This window comes from Ranitomeya imitator, chromosome 4 (assembly GCF_032444005.1).
Source record: "Ranitomeya imitator isolate aRanImi1 chromosome 4, aRanImi1.pri, whole genome shotgun sequence".
NCBI classification, from domain to species: domain Eukaryota; kingdom Metazoa; phylum Chordata; class Amphibia; order Anura; family Dendrobatidae; genus Ranitomeya; species Ranitomeya imitator.
This window is the reverse complement of record NC_091285.1, coordinates 251159277-251181263: the sequence shown is the minus strand read 5'-3', so window position 1 is coordinate 251181263 and position 21987 is coordinate 251159277.

Here is a 21987-nt window from a genome sequence, read left to right as displayed (position 1 = left end):
ATGAAGTCATTATTATGGGGAACTTCAACTACCCTGAAATAGATTGGGGGACAGAAATCACCAGTTCCAGCAAAAGTAATAGGTTTCTGACAACTATGAGAGACAATTACCTTTCACAACTGGTTGAGGACCCAACAAGAAGGGGGGCACTGCTGGACCTACTATTAACCAACAGGCCAGACCGCATATCAAATATAAGAGTTGGGGGTCACTTGGGTAATAGTCATCACAAAACAATAAGTTTTCATGTATCCTTTAATAAGATGTGTAGTAGAGGGGTTACAAGGACACTAAACTTCAGGAAGGAAAATTTCTAACGGATGAGAAAGGATCTTGGTGCAATTAACTGGGACGATATCCTGAGACATAAAAATACACACACAAAAATGTGAGATGTTTATTAGCATCCTTGATAGGACCTGTGCACAATATATACCGTATGGGAATAAACATACTAGAAATAGGAGGAAACCAATATGGCTAAATAGAGCTGTAAAGGCGCAATAAGTGACAAAAAGAAAGCATTTAAAGAATTAAAGCAAGTAGGTAGTCATGAGGCATTAAATAAATATAGATAATGAAATAAATTCTGTAAAAAGCAAATCAAGGCAGCAAAGATTGAGACAGAGAGACTCATAGCCAGAGAGAGTAAAAATAATCCCATATTATTATTTAACTACATGAATAGTAAGAAACTAAAAAATGATAGTCCATAAAAAACAAGAAAAAAGCTGAATGGCACTAAGAAACAGGTGAGTACTCACTGTTTGAGCAGTCTAGCAGAGTCCAGTAGGATGAGCTGAGTCGACAAACCCACCAAACGGTAATCCACTGGAATAAGGCGTGCTTGCTTGAAAAAACATGAGTGGAAATCCAGATATGAAGAAAATAGCAGCACCACACAAGTCTTCCAATAAAAAACCCTTGTCCTTTATTTCAACAACATGCTGTGGACATGGTTACAGAGGGCAGGATAGTTGCAAGATGAACTGGTTAGGTTAATGGACTACGGCCGTTTCGCCTGGTATACGCTTCAACGGGTCCAGGACCCGTTGAAGCGTATACCATTATTTTTTAATCTTTCAAGATTCCATAATAACAGGGTCTGTACCACAGGACTGGCGTGTGGTGCCAATATTCCAAAAGAGGCCAAAAACTGAATTTGGAAATTATAGACCAGTAAGCTTAACCTCTACTCTGGGTAAAATCCTGGAGGGTATCCTAAGAGATACTATGCTGGAGTATCTGAAGAAGAATAACCTCATGACCCAATATCAACATGGGTTTACTAGGGATGGTTCAGGCTACTCTGATCAGTTTCTATGAATATAGATCCAAATCACATACCATGGGAGAGAAGCAGGACGAAGGCACAGCTGTATGACCTGTTGAAGCGTAATGTAAGCGTGAAACAATCGTCGTCTGTATTTGCTCCACTGTTTTATCTGCCTGCCATTGGTATGATGATGCCACAATAAAGAATTTTGTTGCACAGGACAATATGTGCCAATCCACTTTCTTTTCTATTAACATACAGTTTCTATGAAGAGGTAAGTTCCCGGACTGGACCAAGGACACGCAGTGGACGTGGTGTATATGGACTTTTCAAAAGCTTTTGATACGGTGCCACACAAAAGGTTGATACATAAAATGAGAACAATGGGGATAGGGGAAAATATGTGTAAGTGGGTTAAGAGCTGGCTCAGGGATAGGAAACAAAGGATGGTAATTAATGGAGCACACTTGGACTGGGTCACAGTTAGCAGTGGGGTACCATAGGGGGCAGTATTGGGCCCTCTTCTTTTTAACATATTTATTAATGACCTTGTAGGGGGCATACACAGTAGTATTTCAATATTTGCAGATGACACTTAACTCTGCAGGGTAATCGATACAGAGGAGGACAATTTTATATTACAGGAGGATTTATGTAAACTAGAAGCTTGGGCTGATAAATGGCAAATGAGCTTTAATGGGGATAAATGTAGGGTCATGCACTTGGGTAGAGCAAATAAGATATATAATTATGTGCTTAATTAGAAAACACTAGGCAAAACAGTCAATGAAAAAGACCTGGGTGTATGGGTGGACGACAAACTCACATTTAGTGGCCAGTGTCAGGCAGCTGCTACAAAGGCAAATAAAATAATGGGATGTATTAAAAGAGGCATAGATGCTCATGAGGAGAACATAATTTTACCTCTATACAAGTCACTAGTTCGACCACACGTAGAATACTGTGCACAGTTCTGGTCTCCGGTGTATAAGAAAGACATAGTTGTACTGGAGCAGGTGCAGAGAAGAGCGACCAAGGTTATTAGAGGACTGGGGGGGTCTGCAATACCAAGGTAGATTATTACACTTGGGGCTACATAGTTTGGAAAACCTAAGGCTAAGGGTGATCTTATTTTAATGTATAAATATATGAGGGGGCAGTACAAAGACCTTTCTGATGATCTTTTTAATCATAGACCTGAGACAGGGACAAGGGGGCATCCTCTACGTCTGGAGGAAAGAAGGTTTAAGCATAATCACAGACGGGGATTCTTTACTGTAAGAGCAGCGATGCTATGGAACTCTCTGCCGTATGATGTTGTAATGAGTGATTCATTACTAAAATTTAAGAGGGGACTGGATGCCTTTCTTGAAAAGCATAATGTTACAGGTTATATACACTAGTTTCCTTGATAGGGCGTTGATCTAGGGAACCAGTCTGATTGCCTTATGTGGAGTCAGGAAGGAATTTTTTTCCCCAAGGTGGAGCTTAATGTTTGCCGTATGTGTTTTTTTTGCCTTCCTCTGGATCAACATGTCAGGGCATGTTAGGTTAGACTATGGGTTGAACTAGATGGACTTAAAGTCTTCCTTCAACCTTAATAACTATGTTACTATGTTACTATATATTACTTACTTTAGCGCTTGATGTCACCTGACAATGCAAACGTGACATCATCCCCACAACTATCACCCCACATGCCACCGCTACAGGGCAAGTGGGAAGAGCGAGGCCAGAATTGGTGCATCTTAGAGGTGCGCTTTTTGGGGGGCGGCTGAGAGCTGATGTTTTTAGCCTGGGGGAGCAGTATCCATGGCCCCTTTCTAGGCTAAGAATATCAGCCCGCGGCTGTCTGCATAGCTTTTGCTGGTTATTGTAATTATTTCCCTATGCTGATTACAAAAATTACGCGGGATCCCATGCTTTTTTTTTCAGAAAAATTATCTTTTATTAATTAAATAAATGTACATTAAGCTGCACACACACTGTACCAATTGCATTTGTCACAGACATCTGTATATCTACATATTTTAGTTGTATTTACTGTATGTGATCCATATATTCAATCCTGTCGACTCCTGCTGTGATTTTACATATATATGTGTGTGTCACTGACATCTATATATCTATTTATTCCATGTGTATATATCTATTCTATCAATTCTATTCTAACCTGTCACACTGTGATTTAACTGTACGCGGCACATGAATTGCCGGCTTTTATTCTATCTACCATATATATATTAACCGACCCGAGTATAAGCCGAGGTAAGCTTATTGACTCAAGTATCAGCCAGGTATGCATTTTCTCCCCCCTCACTGTCCTGCTATGCATGGCTCCCACTGTCCTCTCCTGGTATGTGGCTCTCCATGTCCTGCTATGTGTGGCTCCCCCTGCTCTGTCCTGCTATGCGTGGCTCCCCCTGTCCTGTCTTGGTATGTGGCTCCTTATGTCTTGTCCTGTTATGTGGCTCCCCCTGCCCTGTCCTGGTATGTGGCTCCCCCATTCTGTCCTGGTATGTGGCTTCGCCTGTCCTGTCCTGGTATGTGTGGCTCCCCCTGTTGTATGCATGGCTCATTAAGGTCATGGATATGTGCTCCATGCCTATGGGAGTGGAGACGCGTCCATATTCATTACCTTAATGAGCGGTACCGCGTGACCGCTGAGTAAAGGAGAGGAGAGCCACCGGCGCCGAGACAACGGAGATGCAGGGACGGAGATGCAGTGATGGAGGGTGAGTATGATGTCTTCTGTTAGCCAGCAGCTGCAGCTGTCGCTGTGCCACAGCTGCCGGCTCCTGCCATTGCTACGCCGCTCCCCCTCCCCCACCAGCATTCTGGACAATTGACTCGTGTATAAGCTGATGGGGGAGATTTCAGCACAAAAAATCGTGCTGAAAAGCTTGGCTCATACACGAGTATACACGGTATCTATTTATCTATCTGTCTATCTATATCAATCATTTTATCTATCATCTACTTTAAAATACTTTAGTGGCAACGCAATTGTTTTCCTGCACTTTTACCGAATGTTACTGACTTTTTCCGATTTTAAGAAAAATGCTCGTGCTATCGACCATGAATCCGAATGTACCATATTTGTGCTGAATTCATGTTTGGCAATTGTTTTCATAACATATTCGTTCATCTCTAGTTAACAGACCATACAAGAAACAAAAAAAACACTAACACTGAGTTTCCATTTGAATTGTGTTTGAGATTACACACTGTAAGAAGAAATAACTGTAAACTTTAGGTCAAATTTTTATCAAAAGATCAATAAATAAATAGATTTGCAATAATGTCATTGATAATTCATCATCAATAAAGTGCAAAGTGCAGACAGACAACTAATGGGCTGTATACACAGACACAGGAAAAAGATACTGAAAGGTGTAGGGATTTATCTCTGGTACCTACTATAATGATGTATGATTAATCAAAATAATAAGTGTTTCTATGAACAAAGCATAAATATTCTATGGGAGGATCCCTAGAAAACATCACCAAACAATATATGGTGTCAAACAGATGGTTTTAAATGAGATCATAAAGAAAATATACTGCTAAATCTTGGCCATGTGGTGATCACTGTCTGATAAGTATTCAGACATAATTACCCAGATTCCAGGAAACTCTAGTGAATCCCCTTAATGCGTGTTTCAGCAGGTCTTCCTCAGGAGGGGTGCACGTGAACTCTAAGCAGATGTTGTCTATGGTGGGATTTGAACCTTGGACCCCAGAGCGGTAAGGCTGGAGTGCTAACCACTGAGCCACCGGGCTACCTGTTTTTCCATTCCTATGACATTCCATGTTCTTTTGTAAAATATATAAAGTAAAAAAAGCTACTAAATTGTAATATTACATGAAGTAATTGCTTTTCAAACAGGTGAGCTTCCACTTTAAAGATGCTCAATATTTGATAGCTTTTTATATAGTAGATATTCAAGACAAAAGAAGGAAATTGAGAAACTGATTCCAAAAATATGGTACATGCTCATTAGAATAAAGTTTTCAATTTCGCTTCATATCTCAGAAGTATAACTGATCTAAATGCAATTCCAGCATTCACAAGATGGGAAATTCACGATAATATAAAAGGATATTGTTTCAACATGGCCACCCTCAGCTTCAAGGTTTTCATTTTCTTCCCTACTGAGAACTGTAATAGTTGTGTACCCAGAAAGGAATAATGAAAAGCTGTATTTGCACTTAACAGAATGTGAGCAACACACAATATTACATATATACCTAATGTGAACACAATAGTTAACTTTTTCCTATATTACTGACAGGGTTATCTATGTATTTGTCTGCTGTCTTGAAAGGGACATTAAAGTTCTGCTTCAGCATTTATATGGTAAACGGCTTCACTTTCCATTTCCTTTTAGAAATTTTAATTTCAAAAGAAAAAGGAGGAAAACAATCAGATGAACAAATTGAAAATCTATTCTATTCTTCTCTAAATGCCACATTTAGAATGAGCTGCTTATTGTGAATATTTTTTTATATATAAAAAGGTACTCCTCCAGGTTTTAAACGCTTCAGATGTAGAAATATTGAATGATATTTAATTGCTAGAGGTGTGTGACCAGGTACACATAACTAATCATATGCAAAATAGTTGCAAGTCAAATATATGTATGAGATAGCCAAGATGATTGTCTATAAAATGACGATAGTCTCATTTTCAAAGCATTAGTGGATGATGAGATATGGAGACTGAAAGTCAAAAGTTCAAAATATTGTTACCCTATTGATCGTCAGTGTAAATGAAAATTCTGTAACACTTTACTCCAGTAAGTTACCAAGTTAAAGCAGTTGGACACGAAGTCTTCAATTCACCATTATTTTTTTTTATTTTAAGTTTCAATTTTATGTTTTTTTTTTGTGCCAAATTCATTTTGGCTTTTGCTTAATTTGTTGTCTAGTTCTCTTCAGCCTACATCATTGTTTGGGTTTGTTGAGCAATGTATACCTGCTTTTCTTTATCCAAATTTTCTCAGCAAATTCAACAAGTAATTTTCAAAATATGGAAAAAATTTCTCTCCAATAACTTAGTGGAGTTAAAAATCTTACTTTTTTATTTGCACGATTGAAGACTAACATAAGACCCTTTAAAGCGTAAAAGTAACTATACTTTTATTTTTTATTTTAACTGTATCCAGCACAAAAAGCTATTAAATGCTGCAGATCACGTTATTAGGAAGCTTGTTATACTTCTATATACGTCTATTTGCCTGCTTTTAGCTGCATTGACATTAGAACATACTCTTTTGGAGTACAGATAATGGCAGTGATAGTCCGTGCAGCACCTGTGTCTAAGGGTACCGTCACACAGTGGCACTTTGATCGCTAGGATGGCACGATCCGTGTCGTTCCAGCGATATCGTTACAATCTCGCTGAGAATCGTACGTCGTAGAAGATCGTTTGAAACTTTCTTTCGTCGCTGGATCTCCCGATGACATCGCTGAATTGGCGTGTGTGATGCCGATTCAGCGATGTCTTCACTGGTAACCAGGGTAAACGTAAAAAAACAAACACTACATACTTACATTCCGTGTCTGTCCTCCGGCGCTGTGCTTCTCTGCACTGACTGTGAGCGTCGGCCAGCCGGAGAGCACAGCGGTGACGTCACCGCTCTGCTTTACGGCTGACCGGCGCTGACAGTGCAGAGAAGCACAGCGCCGGAGGACAGACACCGGAATGTAAGTATGTAGTGTTTTTTTTTTTACGTTTACGCTGGTAAGCGGCCCTGCGCTTAGTAACCCGATGTTTACCCTGGTTACCCGGGAACTTCAGGATCGTTGGTCGCTGGAGAGCTGTCTGTGTGACAGCTCTCCAGCGACCAAACAGCGACGCTGCAGCGATCGGCATTGTTGTCGTATCGCTGCAGCGTCGTTTCAGTGTGACGGTACCCTATCTCTGGGGATAATCTGCTGCAGGAGATAGTTCTGATAAATACAATACTCAGAGGAGGAGACAAGGCAGGCTATGGCCCTTTCACTGCCATCATCTGTACTCCAAATGAATGTATTCTCAATTCAGCTGAAGATAGACAAATAAACTAGGGGAAAAGCAGAGGTTTGCAACTCAATTAAATGCATTTTTACAGGAATCAATACAAATTCCCTTACAAAATTATTTACAAAGTTTCAGAACCTTCAATGCTGGATACAATTATAAAAATGAAAGTTTAGTTACTCTTTAAAGCTTATTGAAAGGATTGTGCATTGTGTTGCAAGAATAAGGTACCAAAAATCATCTTTTAATTTGCTCTAATACATGCTGTGACTTTGAATTTGGCACAAAGCTCACTACAGAAAACAGAAAGAAAGAAGACAGAAAAAAAAACTAAAAAAAATCGTACTGTTGAGGGATCAGGCCCATTTAGTACATTTATTTAACACATACAGCTCTGGCAAAAATTAAGAGACCACCACATCAAAACCCTGTCATGGGTGACCCAATCTTCAGACCTGAACCCCATTGAAAACCTCTGGAAAGTAATCAAGTGTAACGTTCTGGACCCGTACTGAACACAATGGTCATGTGGAGACAAGACTGAACCAAAGAATCCATCTTGTCTTCCTCCTGAGAAATCTGCTTCTAAACAGCAAACTTGACATTTCCTTTTATGGAAGTAATCACGCGCGCATTCCTTCTTGTTATCATAGTCCTTCACCCACATACCAGATATTGTAACATTTCACTAGTATAGATTTGTTTTGTAAGAGATTGTGAAATATGAGCGCATGTGCGCATGTCTGTAAATGCCTAACTTTTTACTATATAAAGAAGGGATAGCGCCCAGTGAGGCAGGCGTGCTCCGGGGCTACCCCTGTTTATGACCACACAACCTTTGTGCTGCGTGTCATTTACTTGGATCCCTACATCCAGAAAGCCAGGGACGGAAAAGGACTCAACATTTCTTGGCGCCCGAACAGGGACCCGAGGCGAGAGTATCTGCTCGAGATTCACCTGCGGATACGGACAACGGAGATCTGGGATAATGGACGGCAAATGAACTGAAAAACCTGGCCAGGTAAGAGACATTATTAGTTCTCTTTTATCTGCCCTGTATTATCCGAAAGATCTCTACGAGCCGTGTCACGCTGGGTTAGTCTAGTAGTGAGTAGATACCTATAAAACTCGGGTTACCATATTGTATAGATTTATGAGTCCTGTCCCTGGCAGTGTGTGAACAGTGTGAAGGTTGTGGCATGTTATGAAAGAAGGATAAAAGTACGTAAAACAATAAGCCGAAATTGTTAGGACAAGTCTTATTAGTGAAGTCAGCCTAACTGGGTCATGTGGTTGCGTCCTTTTGGGGAGACCTCCGCCCATGCTTGACTCTCTTTAAGAACTTGTTTCTTCATTTCTGGATAAGAGTTTGATAGAATGAGCCCAGGACACGGGTCCATGAGCCTGGGACAAGTATGATAACAGAGACGGAAAGTTTGGTGATCTGTTTGGTGTTGCTGATCCTGTTTGCGTGCATTGTAGGAATTAAGTTTATTCTGCACATTAGAAAGAACGGAGCAGATCAGCCCTTCAATATTTTAGCTCCCTAGGAAGAAGGCAACGAGACATCACTCCAGAGAGGTGGTTGTCCAAACGTCACCTAGGATAAGTGTAGCTATTATTGAAAAGAAAAATGGGAAATAAACAGACAAAAACCGTCTTAGGACAAGTAGAAGCAAAAGATATCATACAGGAAAGATGTGGAAGGACAGTCAGAAGGCAGATCAGAAGGGTAAGAAAAAAATTGGGAATTTCAGAAGCACTTATGTTTAGCACTGAATGGGAAAGACTGAGTAAAGAACGAGGTGGAATTATCAGGGATAATGGGTGGGAAGAAATCATACACTGTATGATAAAGGTCTCAAAAACAGCTAAAGAGGAGAATTGGAAGTATGATCCAGACACTTCCAAATGGAGTATGGGTACGAGAAAATGTTGTGCTACGACTCATTCAGTTCCTCCTCCTTATCTAGATCCGAATGTTCAACCATTTGTACCTTCAGGAGGTACAGAGGAAGGGAAACCCATACCAAATTTATATCCTGGGTTAAGCGGTGTGGAAGGATGGGTATGCCAAAATTGTGGCCAGCAGAATCCGGATTGGAGAACTGAGTGTTCCGCCTGTGGGGCCCCTAAAGGCCATCAGTTATTAGCACCTGTTAGGATAATAACAAAGGGAGTGAGAGAAGCTGATCCCGAGAATCCTAATCAAAGAATTACTAGGCAAATTGAAACACAGCAGTATTTTCCATGGACACCAGCTGAGGGTATGTCTCTTCTTATGAATGCACCAGATCCAACTCGATACCCAAATAGATTTGCTAGTTATATAGAGCAAATAATTCGCACACATAATGGTTCATGGATGGATGGAATGGAATTATGTAGGCTAAAAATGCCATCGGGAATGTTTCAGGAGCTGATTGTAGCAACACAGGCTCAAAGACCAGCAGGAGAAAATGTAAGAGCACCTTTTGTGATAGAGTCAGGAAACCGGTTTGTAGAGGCTCTAAATCAGTTCATGCAAGGAAAACAGAGGGAGAGAGGATCCACAGGCATAGTTATGCAGAAAGCAGGTCAATCCATAGATGAGTATTCCCGGGAGCTGGAAGATAGCTTTAGGGATGAGGGATTAAATATTGCTGATCCAGGAGTCCTCCGGCTCTATACTAAACAATTGATTGAGGGACTTGAACCAGGCATTAAGGAAAGATTCAAGTCAGCTACGCCAGATTGGAGAACTCTAGAACAACCACAGATAGTGAAACAAAGATGTATGGGCATTGCTATGGATTTAAGAGAAAAGAAAAAACCTGTCAGAATAGCGCAAGCAAACACAACAGGTGGAAGGGCAAGACATAATTTTCCCTGTCATTACTGCAAGAAACCAGGACATTTCCAGAGAGAATGTAGAAAGAAGCAGGCAGACATAAAATCAGGAAAATTTGTACCAAAGAATAAGCCCTCAGACACCCAACAGACATCCATAGTGGATGGTCCCATACCAGACTCAGATTGACTCAATGTGTTACAAACTTCCCTACCAGCTAGAAGACCTATAATACAGGTGAATGTGGGGGGAAGAGAGATTCCATTTTTGATAGATAAAGGTGCAACTTCCTCAATTTTGAATCAAGATTTTCTTCCGAACCCAGAAGATGTTTCACAGCAAACAACTTTGGCTGAGGGTTATGATGGGGTAATTCGAACACTGCCATATACTGTGCCCCTAGAGGTCTCATTAGGACCTAAATGTTTTGCATCCAGATTTTTGTATGCCAGAGGTGCCCCAACATGTTTGTTGGGAACTGATGTCCTAAAGAAATTAGAAGCTAACGTCAATTTTAGGGAAGATGGCACAGTTATGCTGACTATCCCTGATGATGCAGAAATATTAGAACAATATGTCAGAATTCAGGCTTTTGAGGATTATACTGAAGAAAAAGAGTACACCACAGATCTAGACCTCTCAACGGTCCCAGAAACACTGTGGGCACAGGGTGACACTGATGTGGGATTATTGCATATCTCTCCTGTAAAACTATCTGTGCAACCAGGAACTGTTCTCCCACAGCTCAGACAATACCCTGTGAGTGCCCAGCAGGAACTAGCGATTACAAAACAGATAGAGGGATATAGAGAGAAAGGAGTTTTGGTAGAGATACAATCACCTGCTAACACTCCTCTGTATCCAGTCAAGAAGAGAACTCTTGATAAGGGTTCTATGCCCAAATATCGTATGGTACATGATCTAAGAGAAATAAACAAAGTTCTAGATCCAATCACAACAGTTGTACCCAATCCTCATACGTTACTATCACAGATACCAGCCAGTTCTCAAGTGTTTACTGTAATAGATCTTTCAAATGCATTTTTCTCGGTTCCTTTACACCAAGACAGTTGGCATTTGTTTGCATTTACATTTAAGGGCAAACAGTTGGCGTGGACACGCCTTCCACAGGGAATGATACACTCCCCTACTCTTTATTCAAATGCCCTACAAACAGTCCTTCAGAGGTTTGAACCCGAACCACAGGTAGTAATTTTGCAGTATGTGGATGACCTACTACTTTGCTGCCCAGATCTAGAAACTGCAGAAAGGTCCACTGTGAGTTTACTATGTTTTCTAGAAAAAGAAGGGTGTAAAGTGAATAGACAAAAGCTACAAGTTTGTCAGACCAAAGTGGTCTTTCTAGGTCATTGCATTTCTCAAGGTAAAAAGCATCTTACACCTCAAAGAACTGAAGCAATAAGACAGATGAATGAGCCTAGAAATCATAAACAGCTACGAGCATTTTTAGGAATAGTGTCTCATTGTAGACAATGGATTATACATGCCAGTCAACTAATGCAACCACTGTATGACTGTGTAAAAAGTGAACCTTACATGTTGACAAAAGAAGGTCAGATTTCGTTCCAACAATTAAAAGATGCCCTTGTTTCAGCTCCAGCGTTAGGGCTACCAGACTACACCAAACCATTTCAGCTTATGGCTGCAGAAGTTGATTCCCATGCTACAGGAGTTCTTACCCAGAAGCATGCAGGGAAACAAAGACCAATTGCATATCTTTCAGCAAGGTTAGATCCCGTAGCTAGAGCAGCGCCAACCTGTGTACGTTTAGTTGTTGCTGTCTCATTATTGTTGGACAAAGCATCAGAAATTGTCCTAGAGCATCCACTCACAGTTCAAACTACACATGATGTTTATGGGATATTAAACCAAGTTCAACCAAAACACATTTCCATGGCCAGACATTTGCGGCTGCAGTGTTCTTTGCTGCTCCCCTCTACTATCACATTTGCTAGGCTTCAGACTCTCAATTTAGCTACACTGCTACCTCTCGAGTCTGAAGGGGGGAATAAGGACACTGATCCATACGCAAATTTTTTCCCTACAGACACACATGATTGTACAGAGCTCATTTTACAAGAAACGGTAGGCTTACCCAATGTATCCGAAACACCACTTCAAAATCCAGATTTAGAGCTGTTTATAGATGGTAGTAGGTTTGCAGATGACACAGGTAACTTCCATACAGGGTATGCAGTTGTGTCAGGATCTGAAACTCTCAAAGCAGAACCGCTTCCACCGAAACAATCTGCACAAGAAGCAGAACTAACAGCATTGATTGAAGCTCTAAAAATAGCTGAGAATCAGACATCTAATATATACACTGATTCTAGGTATGCACATGGTATTGTGTTTGATTTTGGAGTAATCTGGAGAGCTAGAGGTTACATGACAGCGTCAGGACAACCTGTAAAACATGCTTCTCTGATCAAACAGATCTTAGAGGCTGCACAAGAAACAAAAGAAGTAGCAGTAATCAAGGTAGCTGCACATGTGAGACTCGACACTAGGGAATCTAGGGGGAATGATAGGGCTGATAAAGCAGCCAAAGCAGCAGCAGTCAAACCCTTACAACAGATCCATACTGTAAATCCCACGGAAAATACTGAAGATAGACTGAGACAAGCACAGGAAGATGCAGGAGAAGAGGAGAGGGACAGGTGGAAAAAGGAAGGGGCAGAAGAACAAGCGGGAATTTGGAAGAAAGATGGACTAATATGTCTACCTAGAGCCTGGTACCCGATTGTAGTTGGTGGATTGCACCACCCTACGCATGTGTCTGCAAATGCAATGACACTACTGGCAAAGCAAGTCTGGTTGGCTCCAGGTTTTGGCAACTACGCAAGAGACTATTGTGCTGCATGCGCTATATGCCTGACACATAATCCCGGACAGACAGCAAAGACCCCTATGAAGCACCATGTCCGACCTCTCTACCCGTTTCAACGGTTACAGATAGACTTTATCCAGCTGCCAAAGAGTAATGGGTATGAGTATGTGTTGGTGTGTGTGGACATGTTCTCGGGGTGGCCAGAGGCCTATCCAGTTCGGAAGGCTTCAGCTAAAAACACTGCTGTAAAGCTAGTTGCCGAACTGGTGCCCCGTTATGGTCTCCCTGAAGTGATCGAGTCAGATAGGGGTACTCATTTCACTGGAGAAATATTTCAAAATGTACTGAAAATGTTGGGTGTTGAAAGTCAGTTACACACTCCGTATCATCCTCAAAGTTCTGGTAAGGTGGAACGCATGAATGGAACTTTAAAATTAAAAATACAGAAAGCCATGGCTGAAACAGGAAAGCCTTGGACAGAATGCCTTCCACTGGCCCTTTACTCAATACGCAATACCCCAAGGGGTAAGACTAAACTGTCTCCATATGAAATTTTGTTTGGCAGGACTGCCAATTTAGGATGTTATTTTCCACAGCAACTTGTGTTAAATATTGAGTCATTGACTTCTTATGTGCAAAATCTTCAGAAACAATTAACTAAGGTGCATGCACAAGTTTTTGCTTCCCTTCCAGATCCTGACAACACTGAAGGAAGTCACAAGTTGGAACCAGGTGATCAAGTCTATGTAAAAAGACACACCAGAAAGGCTCTTGAACCAAGATTTGACAGACCCTTCCAAGTCCTATTGACAACACCTACATCAGTCAAGCTTGAAGGAAAGGCATCATGGATACATGCAAGTCATTGCAAAAAAGCAGTATAAGACTCATGATATTGATGTTAATAATGTTAACCTCAACGGAGGCATGGGAAAGACTGAATTCTCTAGCCCCTTTTAACAATAGATTCGTGCAACATCATAGAAAATTAGTGCATGACTTGTTAAATAATACGCAACCCCTGGCAGATTGTTGGATCTGTACCCATTCACCAGTATCAGCCACAAGTATACCTTTTCTAGCAGTTCCCGTGTCAGCTGAAGAGATATTCGCTTGGCCTAATTGTTCAGACAACCTGGCCAACAACCAATCTGGCAACACTAGACTATGGAATACTACAATCGCTATACCAATTGTGGGATGGGTAGAATTTCCTTGGTGGCAAGGTAATCTCTCAGGAAGTAGTACACATCTACAATATTTGGCCTATAAGGGTGGGGCCTGGGTACCTAGGAATAAGACTGGATTAACTGAGTTAGGACAGGTCCCCACTGAAAATCTACAGCTCAGTTTCAGTACAACCACCCCTTCCTCTGATGCTTTCAAACCTACAGTATTGGAAAGATACATACATAATAGAAAATGGGAACATTCTGAGTTGTTCCCCCAAGGTGATGCAGACAGTTGTACAAGTAAGCCAGGGAACCTGGTTTGTAATGAATCCAATGAGTATGTCAACGGAATGCATGTATGTGGGAATCCCGCAGCCGGGTACTGTAGCCCCTTGGGACAAAAACCCTCTTGGTGTATGCTTCAGAATGTATCTAGTTTTGTGGATTTGGCTCACAGATTGGTATTGCAGCACTCAGCTTTGTGGGATCTGCCTGAGGGTATATTTTGGATATGCGGAGAAGGAGCATATAAATGGCTTCCCGTAGGTATAAAGGGTACTTGTACATTAGGACGCCTAACCTCGGCTACTTTCATAATTTCAAATAAACAAGTGAATATGCAAGCCGTGCCCAAGCACACACTGTATAAAAGAGCTGCAGATAACTCACCACGTCCCTCGGGGAGGCCGCATATAGTACAAATGGGAATTCCCAACAAAATTGCTAGTACCATTTTTATTTATCCTATGTTAACACAAATGTGGGATAAATTAGTTAGAGCCACGGATTATCTAGATGATCAGATTTGGGACATATTGGACATATTAAATACCAGTATAGCTGTACAGAATCAGCTTATAATAGTCACTAACCAACATACCCTGGTATTGGATTACCTAACTGCCTCACAAGGGGGTATGTGTCAAATCATCGGACCCTCCTGCTGTCATTATATAGACCCTAATAGTACTATGAGTATGATATTTAAATTAAAAGACGTACAACGACTCAGGGATCAGTATGACAAAGACAATGACCAAAATAAGGATAGCTGGTGGTCAGATACCTTTTCTTTTCTTAACCCGGCCAATTGGTTCAGAGGGATCGGTGGGTGGGTTACCGGAATTATGCAAAGCCTAATACATATAGTTATTGTTATTGTAATTATATATGTATTGTTCAAGGTTGTACTCAAGGGTATCTCGGTATGCACAAATACATTTTGTGTAATTGATACGAGAATATAAAGTTTTTTATATGTTATCCGATCGTCATATTAATCCTTGTCATTTTTTATGCTTGAATTTGTAATGTTTTAGTATACTGCCGTATAAAGAAGAGAATGCACAGACTTCATGCAAGAATTTATGATAGATTATAAAAGAATATGTCAAAGGGGGGAATTGTGGAGACCAGACTGAACCAAAGAATCCATCTTGTCTTCCTCCTGAGAAATCTGCTTCTAAACAGCAAACTTGACATTTCCTTTTATGGAAGTAATCACGCGCGCATTCCTTCTTGTTATCATAGTCCTTCACCCACATACCAGATATTGTAACATTTCACTAGTATAGATTTGTTTTGTAAGAGATTGTGAAATATGAGCGCATGTGCGCATGTCTGTAAATGCCTAACTTTTTACTATATAAAGAAGGGACAGCGCCCAGTGAGGCAGGCGTGCTCCGGGGCTACCCCTGTTTATGACCACACAACCTTTGTGCTGCGTGTCATTTACTTGGATCCCTACATCCAGGAAGCCAGGGACGGAAAAGGACTCAACAGTCACAAGTAGGGTTGAGCGAAACGGGTCGTTCATTTTCAAAAGTCGCCGACTTTTGGCAAAGTCGGGTTTCATGAAACCCGATCCGACCCCTGTGCGGGGTCGGCCATGCGGTACGCGACTTGCACGCCAAAGTCGCGTTTCAATGACGCGAAAAGCGCCATTTCTCAGCCAATGAAGGTAAACGCAGAGTGTGGGCAGCGTGATGACATAGGTCCTGGTCCCCACCATCTTAGAGAAGGGCATTGCAGTGATTGGCTTGCTGTCTGCGGCGTCACAGGGGCTATAAAGGGGCGTTCCCGCCGACCGCCATGTTACTGCTGCTGATCTGAGCTTAGGGAGAGGTTGCTGCCGCTTCGTCAGAAGCAGGGATAGCGTTAGGCAGGGTCCATTAACCACCAAACCGCTTGTGCTGTAGCGATTTCCACTGCCCAACACCACCTTCGGTGTGCAGGGACAGTGGAAGCTACATTTTTTTTTTTTTCCCTCAGCGCTGTAGCTCATTGGGCTGCCCTAGAAGGCTCCCTGATAGCTGCATTGCTGTGTGTACGCCGCTGTGCAAACCAACTGCTTTTTTCAAAGCACAAATCCTCTTGTTCCTTCCTTTCTGCACAGCTATCTTTTTGGTTTGTACACACTTTTTATTTAATTTGTGCATCAGTCCACTCCTTATTGCTGCCTGCCATACCTGGCTGAGATTACTGCAGGGAGATAGTAATTGAAGGACACTCCCTGGTTTTTTGTTTTTTTTTGTGGGAGATTAAGATTGACATTTCTGCTAGAGTGCCATCCCTGTCTGTGTCATCTCTCACTCAGTGGGCCATAGAAAGCCTATTTATTTTTTTGCTTGATTTGGGTTATAAAATCTACCTGAAAAAATCGTTACATCAATCAGTGGGAGAAAAATATTGGCCTCAGGGCTTGTGTGCCACTCTTGACTCCTGTGTGCATCATCACTCACTCAGTGGGCCATAGAAAGCCTATTTATTTTTTTGCTTGATTTTGGTTCTAAAATCTACCTGAAAAAATCACTACATCAATCAGTGGGAGAAAAATATTGGCCTCAGGGCTTGTGTGCCACTCCTGACTCCTGTGTGCATCATCACTCACTCAGTGGGCCATAGAAAGCCCATTTTTTTTTTTTTTTTGCTTTATTTGGGTTCTAAATTCTACCTGAAAAAATCAATAAATCAATCAGTGGGAGATTAATATTGGCCTTTGGGCTTGTGTGCCAGTCCTAAGCGTGCCATCTCTCTCTCTCAGATAGTGGGCCATAGAAAGCCTATTTATTTTTATTTTTTTTTAATGGGTTTATAAATTTTCCCTGGAAAAAAAAAAAAAGTGGGAGATTAATATTGGCCTCTGGGCTTGTGTGCCAGTCCTGAGCGTGCCATCTCTCTCACAAATAGTGGGCCATAGAAAGCCTATTTATTTATTTTTTTTTGGTTTTATAAATTCTCCCTTAAAAAAAAAGGGAGATTAATATTGGCCTTTGGGCTTGTGTGCCAGTCCTAAGCGTGCCATCTCTCTCTCTCAGATAGTGGGCCATAGAAAGCCTATTTATTTTTTATTTTTTTTAATGGGTTTATAAATTTTCCCTGGAAAAAAAAAAAAAGTGGGAGATTAATATTGGCCTCTGGGCTTGTGTGCCAGTCCTGAGCGTGCCATCTCTCTCACAAATAGTGGGCCATAGAAAGCCTATTTATTTATTTTTTTTTGGTTTTATAAATTCTCCCTTAAAAAAAAAGGGAGATTAATATTGGCCTTTGGGCTTGTGTGCCAGTCCTAAGCGTGCCATCTCTCTCTGTCTCTCAGATAGTGGGCCATAGAAAGCCTATTTATTATTTTTTTTATTGGGTTTATAAATTTTCCCTGGAACAAAAAAAAAAAAGTGGGAGATAAATATTGGCCTCTGGGCTTGTGTGCCACTCCTGACTCCTGTGTGCGTCATCTCTCACTCAGTGGGCCATAGAAAGCCTTTTTTTGTTTTATTTGTTTTCTAAATTCTCCCTGAAAAAATCATTTTATTTTCTTTGGTTTCTAAATTCTTCCTGAAAAAATCATTTTGTTCTATTTTTTTTTTTCCTAAAGTCTCCCTGAAAAAAACAAAAAACAAAAACAAATCAGTGGGAGATTAATATTGCCCTTTCTGCTTGTGTGCCAGTCTTGACTCCTGGGTGTGCCATCTCTCTCTCTCTCTCTCCAATTGTGGGCCATAGAAAGCCTATTATTTTTTTAGCTTGATTTGGGTTCCAAAATCTACCTGAAAAAATCACTACATCAATCAGTGGGAGATAAATATTGGCCTCTGGGCTTGTGTGCCACTCCTGACTCCTGTGTGCGTCATCTCTCACTCAGTGGGCCATAGAAAGCCTTTTTTTGTTTTATTTCTTTTCTAAATTCTCCCTGAAAAAATCATTTTATTTTCTTTGGTTTCTAAATTCTTCCTGAAAAAATCATTTTATTCTATTTTTTTTTCCTAAAGTCTCCCTGAAAAAAAAAAAAAAAAAAAACAAATCAGTGGGAGATTAATATTGCCCTTTCTGCTTGTGTGCCAGTCTTGACTCCTGGGTGTGCCATCTCTCTCTCTCTCTCCAATTGTGGGCCATAGAAAGCCTATTATTTTTTTTAGCTTGATTTGGGTTCCAAAATCTACCTGAAAAAATCACTACATCAATCAGTGGGAGATAAATATTGGCCTCTGGGCTTGTGTGCCACTCCTGACTCCTGTGTGCGTCATCTCTCACTCAGTGGGCCATAGAAAGCCTTTTTTTGTTTTATTTGTTTTCTAAATTCTCCCTGAAAAAATCATTTTATTTTATTTGGTTTCTAAATTCTTCCTGAAAAAATCATTTTATTCTATTATTTTTTTTTCCTAAAGTCTCCCTTAAAAAAAAAAAAAATCAAATCAGTGGGAGATTAATATTTATATTTGTGCTTCAGTGACAGTCCTGCGTGTGTGGCATCTCTCTCATTTGTTGCCACCAACAACAGAGTGTGTAACATTGTGCCTGATTTTCGTTGTGGTCTCACTCACCTGTAAAGGGGTAGCTAAATCATACTGAAGTTATAGCTCACCGTGTAATTTGTGTGACAGCAACAAATACCGTTAGTTTGTTTACGTTTTTAAAACAATGAAGAAGTATGGTGGAAGAGGTCGTGGCCGGGGGCGTTCATTGTCAGCTGGTAATGAGGGTAGTGGTAGTGGTGGAGCATCAGCTGGTCGTGGGAAAAAAATATTGCACCTAAGTCTGGAGCTGTGGAGCCAGGTTCGTCGTCTGGCTACACAAGGCCTCGAACGCTCCCTTTTCTGGGAGTAGGAAAACCGCTTTTAAAGCCGGAGCAGCAAGAGCAAGTTTTGGCTTATCTTGCTGACTCAGCCTTTAGCTCTTTTGCCTCCTCTCGTGAAACTGGTAAATGTCAAAGCAGCGCGTCGTTAGTGGATGTTCACGGTCAGGGACAAGTCGCTTCCTTGTCCTCTTCAGCAAAAACAACAACAGAGAAGAATGCAGCAGGCGACACAACGGCTTACTCCATGGAGCTCTTTACACATACCGTCCCTGGCTTAGAAAGTGAAGCAGTTAACAGGCCATGCCCATTACAAGTTGAATCTGACATGGAGTGCACTGATGCACAGCCACAGCCAGACTACTATGCTGGTCCTTTGACTCAGACCACAACATTGCCCTCGCAGGGTAATGATCAAGAATCAGACCCTGATGAGACTATGTTGCCCCATCACGAACGCTATACCACCGACCGACACGGTGACACAGACGAAGTTGCACACGAGCTACAAGAAGAGGTAATAGATGACCCAGTTCTTGACCCCGATTGGCAGCCATTGGGGGAACAGGGTGCAGGCGGCAGCAGTTCTGAAGCGGAGGAGGAGGGGCCGCAGCAGGCATCGACATCGCAACAGGTTCCATCTGCCGGGCCCGTATCTTGCCCAAAACGCGTGGCAAAGCCAAAACCTGTTGGAGGACAGCGTGGCCATCCGGTTAAAGCTCAGTCTGCAATGCCTGAAAAGGTATCCGATGCTAGAAAGAGTGCAGTCTGGCATTTTTTTAAACAACATCCAATTGATCAGCGCAAAGTCATCTGTCAAAAATGTTCAACTACCTTAAGCAGAGGACAGAATCTGAAAAGTCTCAATACAAGTTGCATGCATAGACATTTAACCACCATGCATTTGCAAGCCTGGACTAACTACCAAACGTCCCTTAAGGTTGTAGCACCCTCGGCCAATGAAGCTAGTCAGCAACGCAACATCCCTTCCGGCAGTGTAAGGCCACCATTTTCCGCACCACCTGCAGTATCTGTGCAGGTTTCTTTGCCAGGCCAAAGCAGTCAGGGTCAGGGAATCACCAGTTTCGTAGTAGGAAACACTGCATCTAGGGCACCGGTGGCAACAATACCATCTCCCACCGTCTCTCAGTCTGCCATGTCCACCGGCACCCCCGCTAGTTCCACGATCTCCAGCTCTCCAGTCCAGCTCACCCTACATGAGACTATGGTTAGAAAAAGGAAGTACTTAGCCTCGCATCCGCGTACACAGGGTTTGAACGCACACATAGCTAGACTAATCTCGTTAGAGATGATGCCCTACCGGTTAGTTGAAAGCGAAGCTTTCAAAGCCCTGATGGACTACGCTGTACCACGCTACGAGCTACCCAGTCGACACTTTTTTTCCAGAAAAGCCATCCCAGCCCTCCACCAGCATGTTAAAGAGCGCATCGTCCATGCACTCAGGCAATCTGTGAGCACAAAGGTGCACCTGACAACAGATGCATGGACCAGTAGGCATGGCCAGGGACGTTACGTGTCCATCACGGCACACTGGGTAAATGTGGTGGATGCAGGGTCCACAGGGGACAGCAAGTTTGGGACAGTTCTGCCTAGCCCACGGTCTAGGAAACAATTGGCTGTAGCCGTTCGCACCCCCTCCTCCTCCTCTTCGTCCTCCTGCAGAAGCGAGAGCTCGTCCACAGACCGCAGTCGCACAACCACTCCATCCGCAGCTGCCACTGTTGCACACCAGGTCTCCCATTATGGGGCAGCTACTGGCAAACGTCAGCAGGCTGTATTGGCTATGAAGTGTTTGGGCGACAACAGACACACCGCGGAAGTTCTGTCCGAGTTCTTGCAGAAAGAAACGCAGTCGTGGCTGGGCACTGTAGATCTTGAGGCAGGCAAGGTAGTGAGTGATAACGGAAGGAATTTCATGGCTGCCATCTCCCTTTCCCAACTGAAACACATTCCTTGCCTGGCTCACACCTTAAACCTGGTGGTGCAGTGCTTCCTGAAAAGTTATCCAGGGTTATCCGACCTGCTCCTCAAAGTGCGTGGACTTTGCTCACATATCCGCCGTTCGCCCGTACACTCCAGCCGTATGCAGACCTATCAGCGTTCTTTGAACCTTCCCCAGCATCGCCTAATCATAGACGTTGCAACAAGGTGGAACTCAACACTGCACATGCTTCAGAGACTGTGTGAACAGAGGCGGGCTGTTATGTTTTTGTGGGAGGATACACATACACGGGCAGGCAGTAGGATGGCAGACATGGAGTTGTCAGGTGTGCAGTGGTCGAAGATTCAAGACATGTGCCAAGTCCTTCAGTGTTTTGAGGAATGCACACGGCTGGTTAGTGCAGACAACGCCATAATAAGCATGAGCATCCCCCTAATGCGTCTGCTGATGCAAAGTTTGACGCACATAAAGGATCAGGCGTCTGCAGCTGAGGAAGAGGAAAGCCTTGATGACAGTCAGCCATTGTCTGGCCAGGGCAGTGTACAGGACGAGGTAGCGGGCGAAGAGGAGGAGGAGGACGAGGAGGATGATGGGGATGATTATATTTTTAATGAGGAAGCTTTTCCGGGGCCACTGGAAATTGGTGGCGCGGCAAGGCCGGGTTCTGGTTTTTTGAGGGACACAAGTGACGTGGATTTGCCTGAAACTGCCCCTCAACCAAGCACAACCGCAGATTTGAGAACTGGAACTTTGGCCCACATGGCGGATTATGCCTTACGTATCCTCAAAAGGGACACACGCA